Source organism: Zonotrichia albicollis, chromosome 1 (genome assembly GCF_047830755.1).
Source record: "Zonotrichia albicollis isolate bZonAlb1 chromosome 1, bZonAlb1.hap1, whole genome shotgun sequence".
Classification (NCBI taxonomy): Eukaryota; Metazoa; Chordata; class Aves; order Passeriformes; family Passerellidae; genus Zonotrichia; species Zonotrichia albicollis.
Genome location: NC_133819.1, coordinates 113,116,300 through 113,144,268, shown reverse-complemented (window position 1 = coordinate 113,144,268; position 27,969 = coordinate 113,116,300). Strand labels below are relative to the sequence as shown.

The window sequence follows — 27,969 nt, the reverse complement described above, 5'->3', positions numbered from 1 at the left end:
GTAAGATAGGAATATATTTTAAAACATTTCAAGTAGCAATACTATTTACCCATTTAAATTACATTTAACAATGTTTCAATGGGAAGCATTTTGATTCCTGGATTAAAGAAATTTTTATTTTTAAATTCTCTTGAAGTTATTTCTCATGTAATAAAAAAATCTTCCTCAAAATTTGATCCAACCTCTTGTTATTAATTTTTTGGTTTTTGAAACTGCTAGAAAGCCAAATAACCCATTCTACACAAAGTCCTTTTTCTTAAACAGAACTTCTCAGACAGGGTTTAGCCTGCTGAACAGCATTTAATCACTACCACCAAAGCACAGTTATGGTGTCATGCAAAAGATAGTGTCACAGTGTCTCTAGGTATGAGAAAATTATTTGTTTGACTTGATTTTTTTTTTCCTAATAGCACTGAGAAATCCCTTTAGGCAAGACCTTTTTTTTTTTCTCCTTTGTTTTAATTTTTCCTTAGAGCAAAAAGGAGTGGGACTCATTTGTTAGGTGTGTGAGACTTTGCAGGTCTGGTTTTACAATACACCATTTAGTCTTTGGTGAGGCTTGTTAAACCCTGAAAGAAAAGTCATGCATTGACTGAGTGACGCCACCCTGAGGTTGATTCCCAAGGGAAAGCAAAGATTTGGTCCTGCCTTACAATCATTAGGGTGACCGAGAACACCTTCTAGCAAGTGATAGCGTACCCAGCCTTGGCAAGCTGCATAATGACATTAAACCCAGTGATCTAATTATTCACTTCTAATATAAAGGGCAGGGTTCCCTGGGAAATCAGGAGCAGGGCTGAGAAATACATTTCACAATACACACGGAGGCAGTTTGTCAAGACTCTAACCTGGGAAAATTAACTTATGAAGCTGTCCTATGCATCCAGTGTGCCCAGTTCAGAATAATTTCACATGTATGCAGGGAGGATCTTTAAAGCACTAAATTATCAGACTTGAACACCTTGTTTGAAATATCACTTTAATTTGTTGTGGCTCAGAGATCTTTAACTTCTTATTAATTATGGAGGTACATAATGTAAACATATGCATAAGTTTAGCATAGAAATTTAAACTAAGCCCTACTGACGTGTGAACATAAGAGAAATTTATAGGTAGAAAAAGCCAATGAGAAAGTCAAGAGCACTCAAGATGGCATATAAGATTTTTCTTCAATGTCAAACTTCTTTTTCATGATCATTTCTTAATTTTTTCTTTATTCTGAGTAACCTTGTGTGTTGCCAGGTAACAAATTTTTGCTGTGCAAAGGTACCCATTTCCAAATGTATCCTTAAATACAAACTGAAAATACTTGCATCTTCATTTATTTATACACCTACAACTTTGGATTTGTTTGCAAAGGAATGCCAAAGAAGTCACATGCCAAAGAAGTGACTGTTCTATACCTCTGTACACAGAAAAATAGATTTTTCTACAAGCATATTTCAAACTGTGGAATATTTGAACTACAGCCTAAGTAATTACCTGAGCAGTCTACTGGGAATGTACATATTAGAACAAGTTGTAAAATAATCTCTTCCAAATAGCTATTAAAAACAAAATTACAGATCCTGGGCCAGATTCTCAGCTGTTACAAATTGGTGGCTGTTACAAGTCCCTGACTTCATGTGTGCAAAGGTTGAGCTCCAAGAGAAATTTTATAGTAAAACTAAAAACTACTGAAAAATGAGGTTCAGAGTAGCACAGGTGGTATTCACACCATCTCCTTCAAGTTCCTTTAGGCATTTAGCCTGGCTTCTCTGAATCATGCCTGCCTCCTCTACACTGGCAGTATGAGGAACCTGGCTTCCTCCAAACTGCACCATAACAGATGACTAAAGTAGAATCAGTCAGACAGTGTAAATGCCCTGAATACCACAGAAAGGTTGTGTCTTCTGTCAATAAAACTGAATTGCTAGAGAGACCTGCTTTCAAGAAAAAAAAAAAGAAAAAAAAAAAAAAAAGAAGTATCAAGCCATTTTACTGTAAAGGTTGTGGTTATGTGCAAAAGCAAATCAGTTAAATCAGTTGTGGCTCCAATTTCTGCATCACTTTCTAATTTCTCTGTGATTCTCTTAATTAAAAAGTATCCTGAATATTGTCTTGCTGTCTATAATAAGAAAGATTCTTATTTTCTTCTTTAATGACGGTCTAAATCTAGTGTAGTAACCAACTGACTAACACAGGGAAATCCCAATCTTTCAGCTCCATTGTATAATTTATACAGTATGTTCAACACTTTCCCACATAATAAACGTGGGAATCCCTTACAACCAGTCCAAGGTCTGAGGTTTTTAGTATGAATCATGTTCGCTGCATCCTGGCTTAACCACACCCCCAGCTACTTCTGCTGGGAGCCAGAGTTACTGCAATCACCACTGCTAGGAGATACCATGTGCAAAGGCATTATTTACAGCAGGATGCAGTGAAGATGAGAGACAGAGACTGATAACTTTATCTCAGGGGTTACCTGGGAAAGACTGCTCTAGGTCTATTTAAAAGAGTAACTTTAAATAATGAATAAATTAAGAGATATTATCATTCAAATATTACTTCTTGCTATGACAAATCTTTCATGTAACCCTTAGCCAGGTTCTGTTTATTTAAGGTGATGCTCATTTGAATCGTTTGGGAAAGAAGTGCTTTCACTCTACCTGTTATTCAATTTGACAGTTCTTTGCAACATGGGAGAGTCATGTTTGAACTTGTACAGAGAAATGTCATTGTCTTGTCTTAAGAAAAGATATTCAAGATAATGTTCACATGCATTTAGCCTCCCTGAGTGGAAAATTAATGTCTGGCAGAAGTTTTTTATGTAAGGGAGAAAGCAAATGACAGCAGGTTGTCCGATCATTAATGCAAAACTGGCAATTTTAATCAGCCTTCAAAAACTAATGTGTAGTTTCTGAATTATGCTCAGTACTGCACATCCAGCTAGACATTTGTCTGTAACATAGATGTCTCCACTGTACATTTATTCCTATTGCTTAGAGCCCTCATAGATGCACAAACCTAGCACAGACATAATCACTATCTCTTAGTCTTTTCTCTGTCAGGCATATTTCGCTTCTTTTATACTGGGTTGTCCGATGAATATCAGCTCCGCCTTTTGCAATCAGGAACATGAGTTTGTCAAGGCTTTAGGCATTCACTCAAATCTGACCACCTGACTTGGACTTTTGCTCTGAATCATGCTTTGGAAGAACCTCCTAGATACACACCTGTCTATTGACTCCAGAGGGAACCAAATCTAAAGGCCAGTCAGCTAACTCAGCCACCGAAGAAAGAAACTGGATTGTGAATGTTAAGTAAAGCCACTCACAGTTATACGGGGGTAAAAAATTAAGGGCAGAAATGGTTCGGTGCTACATTTGTAAAAGTGAGATTTTTAGAGCGTTCTCCTCTCACTAAAGGTAGTTTTTGAAGTGGGAGGAGGAATTCATAAAAGGAATTGCTTTTGCACTATCATGCAAAGTTGCACTAGTCACAAGCCAGCAACTTGTTGAATATTGTGAGTTTGCCATGTCTGTATTCACTGTATGAAGCAAGGAGGTCAGAAGAAGGGATCCCGAGTTTGGTTCTTATCTACATCACTGATTCAGTTTGTAATATTAAGCAAGTCAAGTAAGTGGTGTTAGGTAGGCATCACAGGTTTTCCCACATCACAGAAATGCTGTTTGGCTGAATTAATTTATGCTTATGAAGCACTTAAACTTTTTTTGAGAAGTCAGTGTAGTAGTATGAAAAGGAATTTCCCACAGGTTCCAGAGGTGCTGGGATCCAGAGGAACTGAGGCAATTAATCAGTGTTCTTACAGAGTCAGAGCACAGTGCCTCTCTGAAAGACAAGCATACACAAAAGTTAAGAAATTGTTTATTCCAGCCGTAATAGGAAACTTTTGTATATAATTTCCCTGCTTACTCAGAGGCACTTTAACATCTGTCAGGCCAGGCCTAGCACTTAGCACACAGATCTGAGGACAGAAACACATGCCCCATTTCCTGATAGCAGCTCACCCGCCACTGCGGCCAGAGCCAGGGACCACGCACGCAGGAGACGCCAGGCTCAGTTCCACCAGTTAGTTCGGCTTCATGGACCAAATCCAAATTTGTGCAGGTGTAAATGAGAGCCACACAATCTGTTCCATGCCTTTAATGAAATTTCAGTTCTGATTACATGGCACTCTTTTCCTTTTAACCATTCAAGATAAGGGATAAGGGATAAGGACTGAAGCCAAAAGCTGCTTGCCTTCCATTGCCTTGCTTCTTTGAGGCATGCAGTATTTCGATCAGAATCCTTATCGACAGCTCCAAACTTCATTCTCACCCCTTCCCATTCAGACAGTGCCAGTCAGGTTATACAGCAATCACCACAACATTTAGAGTCCTTCAGGGAAAAAGTGTTTAAGGGCATCCACTCTTTTCTTTTAAATCACTGATTTCAGTCAAAAATCTCTTCAAGCTCTGCAATAGAAAAATTACATTTTTCACTCAAACACCACCAACCCACTCTTCTTTCTTCTATTTGATCATAATTCCTGTTCACTGAGTTGTTCTTTCTCCTGGGTTTATACACCTGTGCTCCTCTCCACTTTTACTCAAACTTCAAGCATCTGGTAACATCCAGTGCTGCCAAGTTTTCCTATGAGAGCACACACACTCAGAGGCCAATAATGACAGTAATCACTGTAACAGACAATTTCAAATATTGTGTGTTCTTCTTACACTACAGGGACTGCTGTCCCAGACCAAAGGGAAAAAAAAAAAAAACTGAAAACCTTAAAATTTCCCAAAAAATATGTATTTTCAGCTAGTCAGGAAAGATAATGCAGTGGTTTATTTTTTATTCTTTACACCTACAGACCCCTACATGCACTCACACATCTAAACTTCAGAGCACTTTATAACTTCAGTCATAATTTAGAATTTTTAAAAGGCATACAGTGCAAGGCATTGCAACTGATTGCAGTCTCTTTCTATCACCTAAAGAGTCTGGAAGCATAATCAGTGTTGTATTCCTTATCTGCTGTATTTCCTTGTCTCCTTTTGCACCCTGACAGAGGATTAATCACCTGATGGGAATACCACAGACTGCAGAGATCTGGTGGGAAATATATTTTTGAATGACTTCACACTAGTCAGAAGTTCATGATGTTTATGATTTATTGTCTCTAGTGAATTTCTCATTGCTTTTGAGAATTTAAACTAGTTCAGCTGCTCCTAGTGATGAGGCACAGAATGCAAATACAAGGCCACAGTAACACTGTGAAGCTCATATTTGGAAAGCAGTTTTTCCAAAATACGCAGAGAAATTATGGCTTTAGACCTAAGGAGGAGAAGAGCAACTTACTTTTCAGCTGTTTCCACATTCTCTTCTGGCTGTGCTGTAAAGACTTCTACATAGGAAAAAAAATGTAGAAGAACTGGGGCCAAAATCCGAAGTCTTCCTTCAATTTTTATCACATTTTTACATGGCAAATGACCTCTCAGCATACTTCCATGTAATGAGATACACACATGGAAGAGCAGAAAGAAAAACAAGGCCAAGATGTCAGGACTGCTCTTTGGCATATTCAGAATGTACCAACTGGAAGCTGAAAATAAGAGCAGCTCAGGTAACAGACACTGTTGGACAGATGGGGTTTATTTACCCCAGGAGGGTAGAAATGCTCAGAAGGATCATTCAAAAGCAGAGGCAGATGGCAACATCATACAAATTCTGCCCTGAATAAGGATTTCAGGTTCAGAACCCTGATCTTAAGGAGCAAATATAGCTGGCTGCCATCACTCAATGTTTCAACTAGTTTTTAAAGCATTTTTATTTCTTAATATCTTCCTCACTGTTCAGTTTTGATATTCTGTGCTATGTCTCCTCTTCAGCCTTGAATATGGTTAGTAATTTCTTTGGGATCACAAAACTATAAAAGCAATGTTTACTCATACAAAATAAACACTTTTAGCATTTTACAACCTCTAAATATACTTCTGAAAACATGCAGTATCTTCTTCGGCCCAAAAAACATTAAAGGTTGTCTTCACTGAGCAATGTGATAGAAAGGACTGAAAGTATTAAGGACACTGGTAGTGTTTTAAGTGTTAAAAGTAAAACATATTTGAGCATGCATGTGAGAAAGGATCTGACCACTGACTGGTCTGCCTCTCTGGAAAGGGGCATAAAGCCCTACTGATCTGATATGAACAACTGCAAGTGACAATGCTAAGCAAAAGTACTGGAAAAATAAGGTTATCAAGAAGGCAGTAAGCTATAACTAAGCTAGTAAGTCAAGCAGCTGTTTAACCATAGTCATATCTATATAAATACCAGAGACTTACAAATTCAAATGCACAACAAAACCAGAGACCTGTCCTAATACTTGACTTAGGAGAAAAAAGACACTGTGAGATGAATAATTGGTTAGGCTTTCTTCCCTTTGTCACTCCCCTAACAGTCTGGAGGTGCCTGTCCTCCATTTTGAGAATTTATGTGTTCCCTGAAATGAAGAGAGGTTTCATCTCCTTTCAGCTATCACGTTCACCTCTTTCAGAAGGTTAGCTTTGCCCAAATTGTTTGACAAGGAGTGAGTGAAATCTCAGCCTCACTGAAGGCAGTGGGAAATTTGCCATTCACTATAACAGAGCCAGGGTTTCAACAGAAAGTTTATATCCATAGAAGACCAGACTGAATCTAGTCCAGTGTTTGTGAAGTGCTTTGAAGTAGAGAGTGTTGCAGCACAGAAAGTATTGGTATTATTACTATTGCTATTGAGTGCATGACAGAGAAGAAAGGTAGAGACCTCAGAGTGAACTGGAAGGAAACACTGATTCTGGAGATCTTTCTCAGAGGTCAGTGCATGGCATTTTTCTAAACAGTTTCCTTTAAAAGCGTCTAGTAAAATTCTCTTTCAACCTCAGTACCTTCTTGGCATGTTAATCAGAAGCAGATCTTCCTACCAAGCCCAGCCATCCTTATGGAAAGCATCCTATCTTTTTCTTCACATACTTTTCCTGAGTTGTGTAACTGGCCTCTAAAGATTAACTGAAATAAATACTCTACAGGGAGTTGGGTTTTTTTTTTTTTTTTCAGAAGTGCTGCAAAAGCCCACGCTGGAAGAGAGAATCTATGTTTTGCTTTCAGCCTGTCTGTTCTTCCTCTGAACTACAGTGTGGCCCATGCACTGCACTGGCCCATGGAAAAGAAAGCCTGGGATCCACTGTTGTTGGCAATTATAAGCTCTTCCATTAGTTGTGGTTGTCCTGTATTTATTACCACCAGACAAGACAACGGTTGGTCATCAAGGAAAAAAAGCCCTCTCCCATGATCTCATTAACTAGTTTATTCTGCCACAGACTCATTCAGAATTCTTTTCAAGTTACATGGACAACACTGCAGTCAGGAAATGTGTTAGCTGCTACCAAAGGAACTATTATTTGGGTCTTGGCTGTTGCTTCCCCTCAGTATTCTCAGATCACAGTCCCTGCAGTTCCCTCAAACATCTTGCTCACTGGAAAAAAAACACTCCCTGTAGGGTTCAGACACCCAGGGACTGATCTTCAGCTGGTGCAGACTGTCAGGGCTCCCTTAACCTCAGGCAACCCAAGGTTTTAGACTTCAGAGGATTTATCAGCAGCCCAGCAGCTGTGAGAAGAGCACAGCGTTAGGTCAGAGAAGGAACAGGCCAGCAGTTGTGAATCAGCCATTGGCAAACTCAGCTCAGCTGAGAATTCCCAACCACAGCCTACAGAAGGGAGTTGTTACATCTTGATTAATTTCAAATCACACTGTCTTCTTTCAGTCTCTACCTTTTTTGGTTATCTCAGTGCACAGCAATGGTCCCAGTGGTTGAGAGCTGCACAGTTGTGTTCTTGACTCTGATCTTAATCATGCAGCCTGTGATGGAAACAGTGACAAATTACTTCCATCAGTCAACTAAAAAGAAAGGACAAGTCTGTATAGTCTTCTAAATTTAATCAACTACACTACAAGCCAAATAAAGGGGTGCTACAAAATATGCTATTAAATACTTGACTATTTAGTAGGTTTAATTGCAGCTACAAATAAATTTGAAATACTATAACCTAGGAATCTTCCAAAAACAGTTTCTTCTTCTGATTTCAAACCAGATGGCACTTATTAACAAGCTGGTGAGACACAGGACATTAGCACTGAATGAATGCACCTATACATCTTCTAGAATTGAATCTGGAATGAATCTGATTTCTGTATGAACAACTGTGATCACATCTATGATCACACATGCAATCATGTCAACACTTCACTTGATGCTCATACAATTATTTTTCAAGAAGTCTCATAGTCTCTCAGTGCTTTGGAAAATAAGACCACTTCTTTATAAACTGAAATATGTATCTAAATGCCCAAGTTTACATAGATACATTTTAAAACATTGGCAACAGTGAATAACTGCATTAACAAGAGCAACCAACTACAACCATCTATTTAAGTATCTGCTACAAGTATATATGTATTCCCTATTTAAACTTACCAGTACAACATGGTATCAGATGCAACATTTCAACCAATAAACACATTCCTAAGGGAAGATATGGCATGCTTTTCCACCACTTATCACAGTAAAACACACCAGCTGCATCTGTTCAGGGCAGTTCATATCTCACTTAGCACTACTTTTCATGGCCCGTGACATAAAAAAGAAGGTACCTGGGCTTACTTCTTAGGAAGATCCACAACACTGTGCAAATCAGTGTTTCCTTCATGTCACACTGTGGGATTCACATTCTCTGAACCTGAGAGAAGCAGTGAGAGAAGCAGAGAAAAGAATGCAAAACGATTCTTATCTCATTCACTGCTCCTGTGTTGTGCTAAAGCAGAATGCAACGTTGAGATTGTTTACCCAGAGTGATGGTGTTTTGTTTCCTTGGCCTATCAGGGCTAAGCACGTGTGCGGACTGGCAGTCAGCAGACAGTCACGAGATTCTGGGCAGTTGAGTTGAGTTGGGTTCTTGTGCAGATTCAGTTTAGATTCAGTGTAATATAGTGTAATATACTATAGAATTATATAGTATAATAAAGTCATTAATTAGCCTTCTGATAAGATGGAGTTCTCTTCATCATTTCTCCTGGACATCAGGAAAATATCACCAATACTGCACTGCTTTTCAGCATCCGTGGGTGATTCCAACACACACTGGGTTTTGACTCCAACAGAACAGGCAGATAAGGGGAGAATTTAGAAAAAGAGAAAGATGGACAAAGTACTGATCCCTTTCTGTGCCCTTACAAACCACACAGGCAGCTTGGGCTAGAGAGACTTAGCAAAAGGGACAGGTTAGTGCTTTACTGCTCTCTGAAATCATCTGTAACATCCTTATGGATTTAAGGGGGTCAGGATTTCACTCACTCTGTTTTTTCCTGACAGAGAAAGCCTTGTGCTTTGCTAAATTAAGTTTCAGTGGGGCTACTTCTTCCTTTTCTGGAATTTGGAGCAGCAGAAGAGCTGGTTCTGCTAAAGCCCTGTGATGTGCCAGCCCTCTCGAGCCTCCATGTCCCCTCAATGTCACACCTGTTGCCAGCCCCATGGCAGAGCAGCACCTCACAGCCCAGCTTCCCTGCTGGTGCAAGCACATAGGCACCTCCAGCCGTGCACCTCGCCTCCTCAGCAGCTCTGGAGGCCTGCGGTGGGTCGGCTCCACTGATCAGCTGGAGATTTTGTTTAGAAGGCTTCTTTATGCTGTTTATGCTGCTGTCAACACCACAAACCTAACACTGCCACCTTGTTGTTTACATAGCTCCACTCCAGGACACCCTCTACTAACACTGCCCAGTGTGTGAGGGTGCAGCTTCTCCTTTTTATTTTTATAAGGTTTGTTAACCACATTGCTATAAGATATTCATTCAGATTTCACCCAAACAGACCTCTTGCTGTCAGCATTTAATTATGCTTGCATTCCTATGTAAATAGAGCGTTAGCCAAAATAGAGCTTTTTATAGAAGATAAGATCAGGCACATCTTTACAAGAAAAGGAAGCTTTGGAAGCTTCTGTACTTCTGACAAGAATAAATTTCTAAATGCAAGAGAAAAATGCATAGAACTGAGCATGTTCTGTTCATGATAAATCACAGTATTGAAAGTAGTACTCTTTATATATCTTTATTTGGAGGCTTAAAAGTACATATTTAATGTGTGTATATAAAATATGTCCTTGTAAGACTACGAAGTCTTTTCAGACTTCCATTGAAAAATACTGTGCACTTAAGATTACTCTTTTTAATGATTCACAGTTCAGAAGAGATTTCAAGCAAGTTTTTCTCCAGAGCTGGATATTAAATTATTTGACAATCTTTTTCTCAGTTTGGCTCATGTATGTAAACATCTGGAGAAACATTATGTTCTAAGCTTAACCACGGATTTTATATCATAAGATAAGCATACATTTTAAATACTAATTTAAAGCTTAAAATACTGAAATCTCATAAATTCAAACAGGTCCCTAGTCTTCCAAGCATAAATGTCCATTACCCTTTCAAATAGTTTTAAAAGAATAACAGAATCCTTCAAAAAATACCAGACCCCACTGTGTTTAGATTGATGGGAACTGCAGCAAGCCTCATACAATTTTTCCTCACCAACCATGAGTCTTAACTCAATTGTCAAGTTTGCTGTCACCTTCAATCTAGATTCCTGTGAAAGGTCATGCAGACCTAATGCATTGGCTCAACTTTTATTGTACTGGGACATTGTGGTTAACTTCACATCTCCAGCTAGCATTCTCAGTAACCACACTGAGAGGTAGAACTGAAATCACATTGAACAGAGCTATTTTCATGATAACAGCTTTTGAAGAACTTGTGAGAGTTTCTGGGTGATAAGAAACTGCATCAGCTATTTGGCTCTTGATTTGGTCACATTCGATGCAGCTGAACAGAAATTAAATACCAGTTAACCTGATGCTGCTCCAGAAATCTATACAGAACACAATTTAGCATTCTCAAAATGAGACTTGACAAGCTATTTTCTTGTGGCAAATTTGCCTTGACAATACAATTTTGATTTGCCCAAAGGCTCCTATGTTTCTAGTATCTAGCAGTGTCAGAAGTAAGTACCACAATAATTTGGGGGCTGATAGTTCATGTGGGTAACCCAAGATCTCCTTTCTGAGACACCATTAGGAGATCAGAGCAGAATTTTGTTCACTGTATTTTCACTTGCAAACCTTTAGGTACCCTAAAAATGCTTCATGAGGAAGACAATTAATTAAGCCTTTGCAATTAACTTCTTTTATTGCTGAGTACCGCCCCAGTACTGTGATGTAATTCACCTGTGCTGTTTGACCTAAAGGGGAATTTGGCAGTTGGAGCTGAGATGTTCTCACGGATCTGCCCTATTACCTAACTTTACCTACTGCTTCATTAAAGAAGAGTAAAATGATTTCCATATAAATACAAAATCAATTTTATACAAAGCACTCTGAACAAATGTCTTTCCCTATATAATTAAAAGAAGAAAAAAAGCATTTTATTTGACTGGAAATGCTTTGATAAACAACAGGTCTCATTCGCTACACCATTGAAATGCTCTAATGAATTTTTAATATCTTTAGTTGTTTAACTGGATCTTATTACAAAGAAGCTGAAGACAGGAGCATGATGTTTCCTCCACTGGCACATTTAAGAAATCAGTAGAGGCATGCCAAGAGAATGTTCTGTTTTCAAAACAAGGCTCCAAAACTGAACTTGGGATCAAAAATTAAAAGCATTTTGTCATTGTTTCTAGAATTAAACTACTGCTGCTGATTTGAAATGTATATTACCCTTTCCTCAAACTGACTACTTGGCTCTGTCCTTGACCTCCCTACAGGTATGATATTGCATCTGTGGCTGGCTGACAGGTGGCAGAAACTGATCACATTTGAAAACAAATTAAAGGTGAGAGATCTCTTGCTACAGACAATAGGAGGGAAATTCTGCTATTATAATCTATGTGCCATTAACCCATGAAGTTAAAAACTTGATTTCCAAGATGCTGACATGCTTCACTTGTAGCTACTATTGCACAGGCCTGCCAGCTGCAGAGATCTTCCCTGTTTGCTCAGTAACCCCGTACTGATTAATAAGATTGAACTGAGAAAGTTCACCTTACACCATTTTGTCAGGACCTTCATTTACTACCAATGTCCCCACATCTGCTGCAGGTTTTAAATCTTGTATGCAGTCCTGAGCCATAGGAACTCAAGCACATTGAGATGATAAATCATTACAGACTCCTCTAGCATTCTGCTGGTTTTCTGGTGACCGACCTGCTGTGCCTTGAGAAGCCCCTCAGTTTGCATGGAGGCTTTCTTAGCTGTAAAAGCCCCTGTGTTATCATCACCAACAGAACAATGGAGTTGGCTGCACATGCAGTGGGAGCCCAGAGCTCCACTGGACAGAAGAGCCTCTTGCAGAGCTTGCAGAGCAGGGATGGTGAGGAGAGTAACACAATGAGGCCCGCGGAGCACTAATGCACGGAGGGGTGGCTGTGCCAGGACTCCACTCAGCAGGCTGCTGGCAAAGTGACAGGGGAGGATTAGTGCTGATCAGAAAGACAAGCTACTTGCTCAGTTTCCTCATGTAAGAAGGAGAGGAGTAATACAGCAGGGGTAGGAAGAGCTTCAAAACCTGCAAGGACATGAGAACTGCTTCCACACAAAAAAAAAAAAAAAAAAAAAAAGAGATGCATCTTCCAGCAATTTTTCTGAGCACAGTGAAGAAGGTACCAAAGTTCACTCACCCCATAGATTACCCTGAATGAGAAAAAACACGTAGAAAGTGGGTGTCTTCTTCCCAGAACACACTCCAGAGTGTTTGAGAATGTACCTCATCCTCCCCCACATTTGTTTGTTTTATCCATCTGCTATTGCCCCATATTTGATTATGAATTGAAAGCATTCTCCTGGAGCTGCACTCTGAGCTTTTCAAACTGAAGTGTTTGAATAAGGCTTGTCACTACAGGAAGGATACAGAGGGCATCACATTCCCCAGCTGCCTCCCATCACCCTTTCCCCCTCCCTGCACCTCGGGGCCAGCAAGCAGCTTGGATGCAAAAGGGGAGAGCTCTAAGCAGCTGCTACCTCTTCCCTGTTTCTCCTGCTGGGCAGCTTCCATGCAGGAAAGTGGCTCTGTTGCTTGATTTCAGGTTGGAGGAGCCTGAGGGCAAACAGAATGGTTCATTGGGCTGTCTAAGCCTGCAGTGGCACATTGGTAGAGGATGGATTCCCCCCAGTCCTACACAGCCACAAAGGACAGGCATATGAGAGAGAGGTCATGTGGCTCCCCAATTCTCCCTGCCCCAGCCACAATGCCTGATTAAAGAAATTATCCTAATTTTTCCCAGATGAGTGTCCCAAGGAAATGCACAGTCTAACAAAGCATTTATTCTGGAAGAGTCTGCTGAAATAGGATGTTCTGGCAGTACTCTAAAGTTGGGAAGTTCCCTGTCTTCCAGAGGACTTTCCAAAAAGGGGCATTTGAGGGTGATTTTCACTTCCTCTGCACTAGCTGCACTGACACATGAAATAACCTGTTTAAGTCTTGGGCTATGAAGGAGCTTCTTTGCTCCAGCCAAGTGTCCTGCAGAACAAGTTAAAACTCTTCAGCTCAGCCTATCACACTGCCAGAGTGTGATAAAAACCATGGGAGCCAGCAGAGCTGGGAGTATCCATAATGTTTGCACACTGTTCCTAAGTGAGAAGAATATAAATCTTTTAAATGTATAGCCTGTTTCTTAAGTAGTAGTTTTGGGTTTTTTTCCTGAATTACTCCAATAAGCCGTTTGCATTTGATAATTTAACTGATATGGGGGCTGTTTCAGGTAGCAAATTTGCTGCTTTGTTCTTCACAGCATGAGGAAATTTATTTTAAAAACAAGTTCTCAACTTCAAAGCTTTGTAAGCTGACACAAAACACAGCACACACACACCACCCATGCTTCACATTTGAGCCATTTGCAGAGCCCAGAGCAGTGTGGAGACAACTGACAGTAAGGGGGTTGAAAGAGCTTTTCTGTGTGGGCTCCTGCTGCAGCCAGATTGGATGAGGGAATTAGAGACAGGGTGTGGTTCCCACCTCGAATGCCTCTCCTGCAGTTCACAGACCCTCACACTGCCGCCTTAGCACGCACTTCCCTCTCTCCTTCCAAACATGCAAACTGCGCCCTCTCCCAGGTCCCTCCTTAGCTTAAGGGTGCTGGCATGTTCTCCGCTGACTTTCTGGAACCCAGGGATTTCCAATTATTTCCACATCCTCCTCCTGTTTCTCTTCTGGCTGTGGTGCCTTTGGGCTGCCTGCGTGACTTCCCACTCCACAGGTCTGCAAGGCAAGGGCAGAAACGCCAAAATTAAGAGAGCAGACTCATATTTGCACAAGGCAGAAGAGGAACAAATATAAATTGCCTGGGGCCAAATTTGCTTATTCTCTCTATCTTGCTCCTTTTTGAAAAGGCAGCCTTTGTGTCTCCTTAGGTTCTTGTTAAGCTTCCCAGAGCATCCAGCCTTGTCTCTCTCAGTTGTTAGGAAGCAATGAGGAGTGTCTTCTTTCCTTTTGGGGACAAAAGGCTGCATCAGCAAGGTGAGGTACAGGCTCACTGTTTTATTCAAGTATGTGGCACCACACTGCAGCAGATCTGAGAATCCTTGAACATACTACTGCAACGTTTTAAATTCTTGCATTAGAAGACATCTTCCCAGAGCAAAAATTGCCCCCAATCTGATAAGCAGTTGTTGCAGAGCCTGCACCTAAGGCCTGTCCAGCACTCAATCTAGCAATTCCCCAACAAAGATTCCAGCTTGGCCAATCACACAGCCCTAAAACACTCCCTTGGCTTTGCAGTGCCTATTTAACTGCTCTTCTATTTTGCTGTATGTCAGAGACACTCCTCACTCCATTCCTTCCCAACTGGAAAGCTGGTGGCTGCAAGCAGCCTCCTCCAAGCCCTTCCCTGGCCAAGGCTACAAAGGGCCTCCACCCTCCTGCTTGCTCTGGGTACTACTACAAAAACCCCCTTCACCCTGTTCCCAGGCAAAGTGTTGCATGGAGAGAAGGGGAAGGAAGGAAAAGAAGATAGCAAATGGACTTATTGTTCACAAGAAGGGTGGGGGAAACGTAGAGAAAAGCTGACCTGAGATGCAAGACTGTTAGTTTCCTCCTTCTCCTGTAAGGACGATTTCTGCTTTCCCATTCTTCCCGACTCTAATCCAGCCCCTACCCCTAAAGGGAGGGGAGGATCTGTGCCTGTCTTTTGCAGAAGTCCTGGCTTGATGCTTTTCTCTAGGAAATCAGTCAATCAGAGCAGCTCTCCACGCTGGCAGAGCTGGGTGAAGGCCGAGGGCCAAGTTATCGACAGCACTGCAGCTCTTCACGTGCCACTCTGTAGGATGGCCAGAGTGAGACAGACACCAAGCATTTATCTGGTTAATTACTCCATTTTCTGCATTATTCCTATTTCAAAATCTGGATGCATACACTTGCAGCCCCTAACAATAGCATGTTTGTGTGATTCCAGCTGACAAAACAGCAGAAGTTATTTATAACTACAGATGACCGGACTCTGCTGTATTTTCATTTATGTATTTTTCCTTAGATCATCCATTGGAAAGGGGTCATACTTTCATGTTTCTCACACACAGAGGCCCTGTAGGTTAGCACACAGGAGATGAACCTTGGCAGCCTGCACTGCTGGACTGCCTGAAGAAGAATTCTCCCTGCAGCTGCCTGAGCCAGGAACACACAGGGGCTGAGGGGGAGGTAATTGTTCTCAGTGCCACACCAGGCAGCAGGTGGCTGAAATGGCAGGACCAGTGATTCTCAGATATAAAGCTTTTTAAAATGACTGCTCATTTGTGGGTTTTTCTTTTGTCAAGGCTCACTGGCATTTCAGAGGAACAGTCAGTGCCTGAGGAATTCCAAAATAAGTGAGTGGAATATTGAGAAGTGGCATTTAGTAAACAGGATAAGCGACCATAAGGTGAAGCCTCTTATTCTTAGATGGGAAACAGCCACAGCATGCCCATCCATGCTAACAGAGCATAATTTCCCATCCACATCAATGCACTGAATTAAAAAACACTTTTAATATATTTAGATGCTTCTCTTAGTACAAGCTTAAATGGGGACAGGCTTAAATTTACTTTGGTAGTTAGGACATCAAAGGTTACCTCTTTGAGGCCCTTCTACCTACAATTTTTTCACATTATATGGAAGGCTTACAGTAGGTAAAGCACTTTCTGTAGTCCCATCACCATGCAACAATGCTATCGAAGACAAATTATTCAAACAGACATACTATAACAAAAAAAACCCACAAGCTGCAAAATCCCTTGTTTCTATGTAGTAAATAGGGCAGTTCTCCACAAGGCTTCTAGAAGAAGCAAGAGACACAAAGGGAGCTGCTATGTCCAAGGTCTCTTTTTAGGGTTGCACACCAAGATTCAGAGCAGCCAGATGGAGACAGCAGCATATTTTACAGTATACTGATGTATGAAATAGGTCTCACAAGTAATCCTAGCAGATACATACCCAGCCAGAGCATATCTATAAAATAAAGCTACAATATCTTTTTCTTAAAAGAGAGAGTATTAAGGAACTTGGTGATTAGAAATACACAATAAAACTCACAGATCACAGTAAATGGGACAGAAATTAGTCATCAAGGTTTCATTCCTTTATGTTAAAGCAAAATGTGTTTAATTGGTCCAGCCCAAATAACAGAGAAAAATGTACCCAAAGAAAAAGCAGGGGTCTTCTTTGGGGTCCTTAAAAATATTAAACTGCCCTGAGGAGGCTGTGTCCATGCAACTGAATAGTGGTGCTGTTCTCTAGTACAAAAACTTTTCCTACTTACAGAGGGTTATCTTTCCCATTTGGTTTTCTTTTTTATCTGTGGGAAATTTAGGCATTTACTAAAGATTTCAGAAAAGGGAAGTCGCCTGGTATTGGGAATTCTGATATCACAGCCATGGAATGCCACATACTTACTAGCCAAGTGTTTCCATCCCTCTGTATACATGACTCCTTCCTCAAGCCAATAATTTTCATAACCTTTTGCCCTTTCCATGGCATCATAGCTATTTAGTAATATTTACTTTTTTCCCATCTTGTAAAATATATGACGCCGTTGCCTTGCTGGTTCGTGACTGATCCCTGCATAGATCAACTCAAACTCAAGGAGTAGTTCACAGAGTTTGTGTTCCCAAGTATGTTAGTCAATAACCCCTAATTTATCTAAGGAAAAAGACATCCAAATGATTAAGGGGGAGGTACCACAGCTTTTTTAAGCTTCTATCTGGTGCCATTAGTCTCAGGCACCAGTCTCACAACAGAATTTACTGGAAGAGCTTTTATCTTTTGGAAACCAGTGCCTTCTGGGCTAATACTGAGAATATGTACTTGGCAATATATCCAGCATAGGCCTGTAATTAGCGGCCAGTATAGCACTTCTGTTCAGCAAATGACCAGTTTATTACTAAGGACCTATTTGTATTATCACTATCTACTAAAGCTAGACATTATTGTAACTGCTATGTGGTCTAGGCCAGATAAAGTTCCATTGTCATCTTTATGTCCACTTGCAAGAATCATGAACACTAGCTAAAGTGCCAATTTGTCACCAAGTTACAGACTTTCTTTAGAGAAGTGAAGGAAAGATCCAGTTGCTGTACTTACATCAGAAAGAAGACTTAAGTTGCCTTTAGCCTAATTCCCAATATAAAATGGATTGTGAATAATTTTTCTCAACATATGCATTAAAATGGATGAGTTTCCTGAAGGACATTCAATTAATCAACTTAGGGGGCTACACCTTCAGTAAGAGAAAACTCTGCTGCCTACTGACCATTGAGGAATCATCTTGTAGAGAATAGTGAAAATTTAAGAATATACTTACATGTCTTCTCATCCTGGAAAGTCTGTACTGAAAGAAAAACTGATTTGAAATATGCACACCTAATTTTTACTGAATCCAGAACATGTCTGCATTAATATGTTCTTTAAAATATTTATTTTGCCAGGAAACTCCAGGAATACAGACCTTCTATACTGCAAATCAAAACAGAAGTGTCACAAACCTGCCAAGTTCCTCGTGGTGCCCTGTGGGTACCCCAGATGTTGTGTGCATTGCATCCTGTCTCTTCAGCATGAGGTCATCTGCAATCTCTGACTCTGAGAAAGGTCCTTTCCTCTTACTGTCTCTAGCAGACTCATATAAGATTCTGAAATACAAAAGCACAGTGTGTGAATAGAGTAAACCAGAGTAGAACTATTATATCTCTAGTGTATTGGATTTTCAAAAGTGTGAAAACTTTCTTAGAAATCTTGCAGACTAAAAAAATTTATAGAATGAAGTGTAATACTGACCCTCAGTCCTTCTTTTACCCTTGAGTAGAACAAGTAAAGAAACAGTCGTCCATGGGGAGGAAGTTGAACAGATCAGGACCTGCGTTTTCCTCCAGGATGCTCACACTGGATGACACACTGCCTATGGTATTGCTGCTAGAGACATTCCTGAGAAGCCTGAAAGAACACAGCAAGTGTCTGGTAAAATATGCAGGGATCTCTGCAAGATTCAGGCCAAGCACTGAACATTTTCTTCCTGCAACATTGCTACCCTTTTTTTTCAGTATGATTGATAAAACCGTAGTCATTCTTCTCTGTATGGTCAAAGAATAGAATCATAAAATCATAGAACCATTTAGATTTGAAATGACCTTTAAGATCATTGAGTCCAGCCATTTACCCAGCACTGCCAAGTCCACCAGTAAACCAACGGTGGCTATTTAGGCTGCCCATCACATATGGGAAGCCTTGGGTAGGAAATCTGTCATACAGGTTTGTGTAGCACCTCTCCCCAGCTCCAGATGTCGGCGGGGAAGCCATACAAGACACAGTTACAAACCTCAGAAGTATGCTTGGTCTTGTCTATCCCTCATCCGCCACCAGCACTAACACTGCAGATCTGTCCAGTGTGGAAATATGAGTTCAAAAGCCTTTCCACTCTCTCTGCTGACTTCAATACAGCTGCTAAGCGTATGCATGATATGTTTATGTTAAGGGTTTGGTGTAAACGGGGCTTGTTTTGCATAGCTGTCTGAAAATGTCCCATCCCCTCCTTTTCAAAAATGGGCAAAAGACCAAATATTTCTAAAAAGCTTTTAAAATCCTATAGTCTACAGAAGACATAAAGTCCTCTGAAGCAGAATTGAAAATTTGCAGAGAGAGCAGGCATTTTTTTCTGTGAGAATGTTACATTGTTTAAAATGCTGAGTTTAAAAACTTTCAGATAATCCTAATCACCAAACTACACTAAAAAGTAGAAAGGATAATTCTGCATGAATTCTTCACCTTCCAAATGGTTCCTTTTTAAGATTCCTTTAAAGATTTGTCTTTAACACAGGCAGCATAGTAAAAATTCTTTGTAAAAATGAGGATTAGTAACAGCATTTCACATAGTGAAGACTTTGAAATGCACCTCTTATTTATTTTGGTCTCAGACTCATTAGGAACAGAGAAAGCGCTTGCAATTTCTTGATGAAGTAATTTAGTGAATGGCGGTCAAAGAAAGTAATTTAATTACTGGCTTAGATAATTTATGTGACAGCCATGCAGTTCTTTTATCTTCTGTTAGGCAATGTGTTCATTTTTTTATGTCTAAAGCTTTAACACAGTGTGTCACAGTGCTAAACTCAGAATGTGTGGAAAGCCCAGGGTCTCTATGACAGAGAATCAGACTGCAAATTAATTAATTCCTCTTTGCTGCTTGGAATGGGGACTATTAGGCACAGCTTCTTCCAAGTTGTTCCACCCTGAACTACATAGATATACTTAAGACATTTTCCAGTGGACAATGCAGTATCACAGCAACCTTGCACTGAACAGTACTGAGGAACTCCAGAGACAAGGTGGGGAATGGTGTGAGCTGGGCTCAGCACAATGCTCACATGCCTTTCTCTGGGCCAGGGAAAAGTCTGGTGAAGAGGGCCACATGCACAGCTCCATGAGACCTCATAAAAAGAAGCTAGATCACCATAAGAAAATACCACAGGCTAATCCAAGGCCACAGGTGGGTGAAATCTCAGTTGGAATATCCCCCTTAATGTCGTTAGGAATATTCAGTGCCAGTGAATCTGGCTCTCTTTAGCTCCAAAACTTGCAGACCCCTCTGCAGAAACAATTCATACCCAACTTAGGTAATTCTGGCCCATTGTTACTCTTACTCTGAAGTACAGATTACATTCAAGAGATGGTGTTGAAAAATCAAGGACAAGAAGCAATCCAGTTATTACCTCTATATTTATCTTCTAGGAGGGAAAAAGTGAAGCATGAGACATCAGTGAACCAAGCCCCTTTACCTCTCAGAAAAGATTACATGGGAATTCAAATGTCCTGGTATAATTCACAGACTCCTGAGTTCACATGAACAGCAGCAAAAGAAGAAAATTGCTCCATATCCTGTAGAGAGGAAATGAAAGGTATCTGGAAGAGAAGAATGTGCTGTGTGGTGTGAAAATGCTGTTTTGATTCCTGATGCTAAACATCTGCCATATTTTTGTGTGGAATCACTTGACTTAGTGAGAGAATAGAGAATTTTCAGGATTGTGAAAAGTCCATTCCAGACTCGAACTGTCTGAATTGGCAGCTGTGAGAACACCCACAGGAAGCATGGGACCCTGGAAGAAAAAGTGTAGGAGTACATCCTGTGGGGATAGATAAAAGTCAGAGCTGGGCTATGGGAACCTCTTCAGAACAAACATGCAAATACAGTTTCGCAAGTCAAAGCCCCAACTGTTTGTTTAGGGATTTTTCGGTTATTTGTTGGTTTTATTTGGCTTTCACAGAACAGAAACAGAGAAAGCATCTCAGGAAAAAAAAAAAAAAAGATTAATGAAAGCAAACCTTAGATGTTTTCTTTATTGTTTGGTGTGGGTTCATGTGCTTCATGTGCAGTGCCACAGCTTGCTCAATTTGCCTTGTGATAGGAGATTGCCATAATATACCTATTTCTGGTCCACTGAGTTTGATAGTTTGCACAGAGCCAATAAGAGCAATGCTAGGGAAGAGCTGCCTGCAATTCCTCACTGTTGCCCTTTCACGGACAAATTCCTCCTCTCACCCATGTGAAATCTTACAGTTCATGAGGAAGTGCAACAACTGGAAAGAAGTTAATCAATTTCTTAATTATTAAGTGCTCCCAGTCACCGAATTCAAATAGCAATTGGTGTCATGGATAAAGACAGCTTCCCATGAATACTGACAGGTGACTGAGAGACCCTCTGCCATAAGAACACTCATTCCCTTGTGCTCCTGTCATTGTGGTAATATGCTCATCTGTCTTCTATCTTTATGTGCCCTCCTGAATAAAGCTAGATGGATTTGGTTTTATCTTGCCTAGATGACATTTTCATTTAATATTTGTACAATATTTTTCTCAGTCTTTCAGGCAACTTTCTGTTGTTTGCACAAATGATACCCTGCAAAATTGATGCCCAGAGATTGATTGCACATTGTGTCGATTAATATTTCCTTTTCTTTCTGAACATTCCTAATTCCTATATCACTGAGAAGGTTGAAAGGGAGGTTTAAATTGGCTTTTTGCATACTACCTATTATTCCCTGTGTGACACATGCTGTATACTCTCTTGTTCTATTTACTTTCCTGCATAAATAATCTTAATATTTTCAATTTCTTCCTACAAGAAATATGTTCTATGTAGTTCTCTGCTATTTTCGCTACCTGTCTGGAGTTGGTTTCTACTTCTGCATCTGCCTTTTTTTTTTTTTTTTTGCATGGGGTTAATAATGAAAATGAGGACATGGCATATTAGATGCAACATGTAATACTCTCAGTTTGAGTGTCTACTTACTTCTAATAAGCAGCTGAACAAGTTCTTTATTCTGTCACACACCCAGAAGAGACATTGACTTCATTGTTCATGATAACTCCTTAAGCGTTCTTGTTTCCCAGGAAGTTACTACTACATTCAGAACCCATTCGTATGAAAAAAATAATTTAAAGTGTATTTTCATCTCCTTCTGTTGTTAGTTTCCTTAAAAAAAAAGAAAAAAAAAAGAAAAAAAAAAAAAGGAAACAACCACCAGCTCAGTACAAGTTTAAAGAAGTAAACATTTTACAAGTTATCATGCAGTGTAGAGAATTGGTGACCATCTCTCAAAGTGCCTTTTGATTCCCCAAATGCTGATGGGAAATATTCTGGAGGCACAAATAGACTGCAGATGTTGGAGAATACATCTTAGAATTCTGCTGAACATATTACCCTACTGGGAGGCTGTTTTGAGTCTCCAGGGACATTCCTCTGAGAGCCCAGCTGATTGTCTCATATTGAAAAAACATGTCCAAGATACATTCCAAGTAAAAGAAAATAGAACAGGGGTACTCTGACCAAATATAAATCATGGGGCTAAAGGGCAGTTTATCTTCCATCCTTCTTCCATTTCTTTTCTCCCCCAATGAATATTCCCCCCAGGGAAACAGACCACTGGGTAAAGGACTGCCAAACATGATGACTCAGACATTAGGCACTGTCCCCAAGTGCTTCACAGATGGTGTCTGGATGGGAAACCCAGATCTTTCGACACCATGAGCCTTGCTACTTTTTTTTTTTACTTTTTTTTTTTTTTTAATTCACTGTAGTATTACTTCTGATCTCATGTCAAGCCCTTATAGCACTGTTGCCCCCCACAACGAATCCTGATTCTGACCTTTTAACAAGCAATGTCATTGGCACATAAAAAAGATAGGACAGAAATCCTAGCAGACCTTGGGGAGTGGGAAAAACAAAGCTAAAATAAACACATTACTTAAAAGATTATCCTGTGTCCAATTGAAAAAAAAAATAGGAAAGAGTCTGCTGCAAAATACAGGCACATTTGAAGTACAGTGCATTAGCACAATTGCATAATTGTAGGTACTATGAAAGAAAATGTTCTCTGCACAGATTTTATTGGTCTGCTTCTTTTTGTAGAATCCTGTTTGTTTCAGTAAAATCCTGTTCCTTTCAGTTTGCTTTATGTTTCCCCAAAGCTAGCACATCTTGGGATGCACATCTGGACCTGGCCAAGCCTGAAAGCCATGGCGTATTTCTGTGCTTCTCCAGTACTGTAAGTGCGCACTAGACACTGGAAAAGTCCTCTGTAGAAAAAAAAAAACAAAAAAAAAACAAAAAAACACAGCATTTTTTCCTTCCAAGAAGACAAGCTGAAGAAAAGCTCTGTAAAGCCTGATAGATTATGCACAATGAATGCAGCTATCACAATCCCAAACAAAACATACCATGGGAAATGTGAAATACCCTCTCCTCTCTGTCTCCCCGTCTCACACATGCGCACGCACAAACCCAGTTGCAAAGGATAAAGGAATTGCACGATGAGAAGAACCAGGTCTAGAAAGTTTTTTTGTTTTTTTCTTCCTCTTCTTTCTCTCTTTTTGTTTTTAAGGTTTACCATCACTATCGTCATAAGAAGCAAAGGAAGAATTGTTCGCTCTAACTGGAAAGGATAAATATCTAGGTGTTTTTGTAGGCTTCATTCTGTTCCCAAGGTTATGTAGCAATTCATTGAAGTTCTCCAATTTACACAAATTCAGCTGAGCAGTAATTCTGTTTAAATCAATAGAGTTATTTTAGCATGTATAAAAAAGAAATGGATCACAGACATTTTATTTCAGTATTCTAAAGGTCCCAGACTTGAAAGCAGTATTAAAAGGTCCCAGACTTGAAAGCAGCAACTCTTATGTCAGTTGATTTCTCTGTTTTATAGAAAGAAGTGTCTGATTAAAGTTGATAGCGCTCTGCAGAGCCAATGTCCCTGAGCCAGGGGTTTTACAAGCAGCAGGAACAGGGTCACAGACATTGACCACCACGGGGTTCCTTGCTTGGAGACAGTCACTTCAGAGTTACACCTGGAAAGATACACTTCTTAACAACCAGTTGTTGAACTGCTAAGGAACCGACAGCATAAATCAGCATAAAACTAGCCAGGTTTCCAAAATGTGCCTAGCAGGCAGTTTTCAAGCCCTGCCTGGTTTTGGAAGCAACTTTGTCAAAATTGGACCCTCTCCACAAAGTGCTTTGATGTTGATGAATCGGTAAATTCCAACGAAAACTTGTTTAGTCAGAATTTTTCTGACCAGCCCTACTTCCTCCTTCTGCCAAGCCTATTTACTCATTCTCAAACTTTCTGTGTGGCTTCAGGCAAAGGTTTTCTGCCACAGCCATCCCAGCTGCAGAGTTCAGGCACAGCTCAGCACAAGCTCTTGCCCACCAGGATCCTCCCCTTCCATGTCCCTATGGGAGAGAAGCTCCGTGCAGGAGCACAGCTCCCAGCCTCCCTCAGCATCCATAGCACAGCTCCAGCCAGACCCACGTTGCTCAGGAGGCTTTGTTGTGGGAACTAAAGCACCATCACCCAATTTTACTCCATTATCACCCCAGGGAAAGGGAAGCACAGAGAAATAACCAGTGTCACAGCAGCATTAAATTATTGCCTGGTCAACATGGTGCCTGGCTTCATACTGAGCCCAGTGGTCCATAACCTCTATTGGCATGCTTTGAGTCACACAGAGACTACTGAGAACTAGAGTCCACCATGGATGTGGATGAACCTGTGCATAAAATGGGTAGGGAGGCTGGGAGACAATAGGCTAAGATTATATTAAAGCATTTCTATCCTGGGCTTGCAAAAACAATGCACTGCATTCAGACGAGGTGTTATTGTCTGCTTTTAAGTGTACCCTCCCTTTCAAGTTAAAAAAACTTTCTTAATAAAGTATCTGAGGTCATGCTATTGTCATGAGAGCTTGGCGAGTGCTCAGCAGCTGTCACCGTGGCAGCAGGAGTGTGCCTGGTGCCAGTCCCCTTTGTCACGACAGCCACAGCAATGTAAGGAGAAGGGCCTTGCAGGATGCAGGACAATACTGGGAAGGAAAAGGAGGGAATCCTCGACCTTGGGCCAGGGCCTGGTGGCAGACTATTGAACCCCACACATCTCAGCAAAGCACAAGGAGTAAAAATTCTTGGAAGCTGCAAAGGTTGCAAGTGAAAACAAAAGATTCTATCATGTAGGAAATAGAACAAAACACAGAGAAATTTGTTTTGTTTTCAGAGATAAAATAAGCAAACAGCACTCTGCAAGGGTCAGGAGCGCTGCACCCAGCATGCAGCACTCACGGAAGGGAGGAGAACAGAAAAGCTGGAGGAAATATGGAAGCAGGTGGGCAAGTGCTCTCTGGAACTTTCCAAATCTTTGCTGTGAGGAAGGAGACTCCCTCATGAGAAAAAGGGTGATGATGCTGTCCACTAGAATCTAGAACATAAAATTGTCTATGCAAACAAAACCCTGATTATGTAATACAATCAAATAATTGTCTTTTGAGCCCATAGCCGAAGCAAGTGATAGAAGTGAATAAATCACTGCTACTGAGTTTTGCCAGTTGGGTGCTTGGAAAAGACCAGAGCAGGATAACTAGCACCAACTTCCTCATGCTTCTGTTAAAGCAAGACTAAAGCCTGTGCCCATAAGTGGCTGCAGGAACAGACAGTGAGGATGGTGTTATTGGTCCTTGTAGGCTTGTTAACTTAATAAATGTTTCACAACTGACATGTTGGAGCATTTTGTCCCCCTTTTTATTTGTATATCAGCGACACCCTTGACTAGGAGCTGCTTAGCTATTTCTTTCCTGCTCACTTCTGTTCTGAAGAGCCACTCCAGAAATGCCAGCTATTACGAAGCTAGCCCTCACCTAGCAATCAGGGCAGCCTCCTTTGCACTCTGTGTACTCTGTGCACAACTTTCACAACTTTGTGGGTGTTCCTTTAGGACAGGAAGTGAAGAAATAAATCCTATCCCAGTGGAATCACTGGTGTAGCTCTGAACTGGCAGGATGCTACCCAAGCTGCAGTTTGGCTGGGATGCCTAGGCCAGCACCCCTGTATTTTGAAAAATACCTTGGCATTTTGAAAGACCACAAGTGGTCAGAACCTCAGCTTTATTCCTCATCCAAAAGAAAAATACCTCTTGCAGCAGAAAAGCCCCACAGTGGGTGAGCAGGACTCACAGTGCCACCTGCTGAAGCACGCAGGCTGCTCAGAGTCAATGTCCTTCCAAGAGGTCAAGCAAGGAAGGACCAGCTGCACAGCCACTGCAGTCAGCCTGGCATTGCAGCACCAGCTCATCCTGACCAATTTCCTACATGTAAAAATCTCCTCTTGCAAACAAAAAAAAATGCACCCCAGTGATGAAGGGGACAGGGGGGGTGGCACACACCCGGTGCTGTGGCACTGTGGGAAGGCAGCAAAGGTTTGGGTTTTGTGACATGAGAAGGATGATCGCCTTTGGGTCACAGCAGTCTCTGTGCCAGCAGCCAGGCTGGTTATTACCCTGAGACAATACAAGTTGTTCTTTTCCTTTCTCAGTAATTTCACAGCTTCCAGTCCCTGCTGGAGTCCTTTGCTCACATGTTCCCTGCACTCTGGTTTGTGGATCCACCCAAAAGATGGCAAAGCTCCCTCACACTTGAAAAGGGGTGGTTAATTTAAACAGACTAAGGACATATCTTTTAACCAGCTCCTTTTGTGGTTTTCCCAACCTCTCTCTTGTCAGTATGGGACTGCAAGAAGCCAAGACCTGAAAAAGAAAGGGCACCTGACAGAGTGCTCTCCCTCTCCTAGCAGTGTTGTATATTCAATCACCAGCTCCCAGGAGCTCACATCCAGCAGCAGCAGCACCAATCCATATATTCCCCAACAGCAGGTGCATTATTCCCCTGAGCTATTTACCCATAAGAGCCCTCATGTAGACTGTCCCTCTCTAGTGCAATACCACTATCTGAAATGATACAAAACATCTGAAGAAGGGGAGAATGTCCTTGGTGCAGTCAGAAACAGACAGGAATGGACAACAGGACATGAATAAACAGGGCTGGTTTTGTCTAGACTCAGGTACTGTCAGCCTCTCAAGACAGCATGATAAAACCTCAAAAATGAAGCAGAAAGGTAAACATGCAGTGTCTTTCCTTTGAGGGTAAGCGAATTGCATGGACAATCTACTGAATGAAATGGTGCAGGGAAAGGGGGCTCCAGTTGGTGGGTGACAGAGACAATTTGTTGTCTGAAATGACTTGGGAAACATGACTGTGGCATGTATTTTTCCAGGCATGCTTACAGCAAAGAACTTCACATGATACTCACAAATCAGCCACCCTTCCTTGCACCCTGCTGAACTTTGTTTATGCTTACCATCTTTCCCACTTTTTTTTTTAAACATTACTAATAACCACAAAAAGAAAAAAAAAAGATCAGTTTCTTGGCTTCACATAAACTGTTCTACAACCTTTTTGTAGAAGAAGAAACAGAAGGGGGAAGGGACGAGCAAATGTGGCATGGTCTCTGTGACTGTGGTTTTTGTTTCCATAAACCTTAGAGCACAAGAATCCATGAGATATTTACACAAATCTTTCCACAATTCCTGTGGCCTTTGGTAGCATTGCATTTGCATGACTTCACCACTGTGGCTGGTTTGTGCTTTCTCAGCAGCCTTGCCTACAACAGGGAGAAATTCTGGCTATTCCCAGTAGTTCTCTGTCTGCCACCCTCAGAAACAGACACACCAGTGCATGTTAAATACAAGCTGTGTTAATGCAGGAGTTCCTGTCCTGCTTGTTGTCCAGTTTCCCAGGGATAGTACAGGAAGTTTCCCAATTCATCTCATAAATGCAAAAAGAGAAAAATGTTATACTTTAAGACAATATTGGTCATTTAGATCTTGAGGAAATATCAAGGGATATGAAAAGGAGGAGGATGCTTCTGAAAGGTTACTGAAGTTGGGCCAACACATAAGGAAAAGTGCAAAACAAAGATTTTGCATCAAGAACTCACCCTATACTTGCCTGCCCTTCTGCCATCACAGGATGGTGGGAAGCTGAGTGAATGGAGAGAGTGTCTCCAAGTGAAT

The 27,969-nt window shown here is 40.9% G+C and overlaps 1 long non-coding RNA gene across 4 annotated transcripts; it reads right to left on the bottom strand.

The window, feature by feature from the left end:
- Positions 1 to 6: 6 nt before the first annotated feature.
- Positions 7 to 27,969, bottom strand: LOC113458713 (uncharacterized). Of its 4 annotated transcripts, none has more exons than XR_012582393.1 (9): positions 27,894 to 27,969; positions 21,867 to 22,049; positions 20,355 to 20,454; positions 18,364 to 18,519; positions 18,075 to 18,218; positions 8,677 to 14,322; positions 7,797 to 7,884; positions 4,014 to 4,460; positions 7 to 3,834 (listed from the first exon to the last, which is right to left on the bottom strand). It is a non-coding gene; the product is annotated as an uncharacterized LOC113458713 (long non-coding RNA). The 4 variants fall into 4 exon arrangements; XR_003379232.2 differs by having other exon boundaries at positions 8,687 to 14,322; XR_012582399.1 differs by lacking the exon at positions 8,677 to 14,322.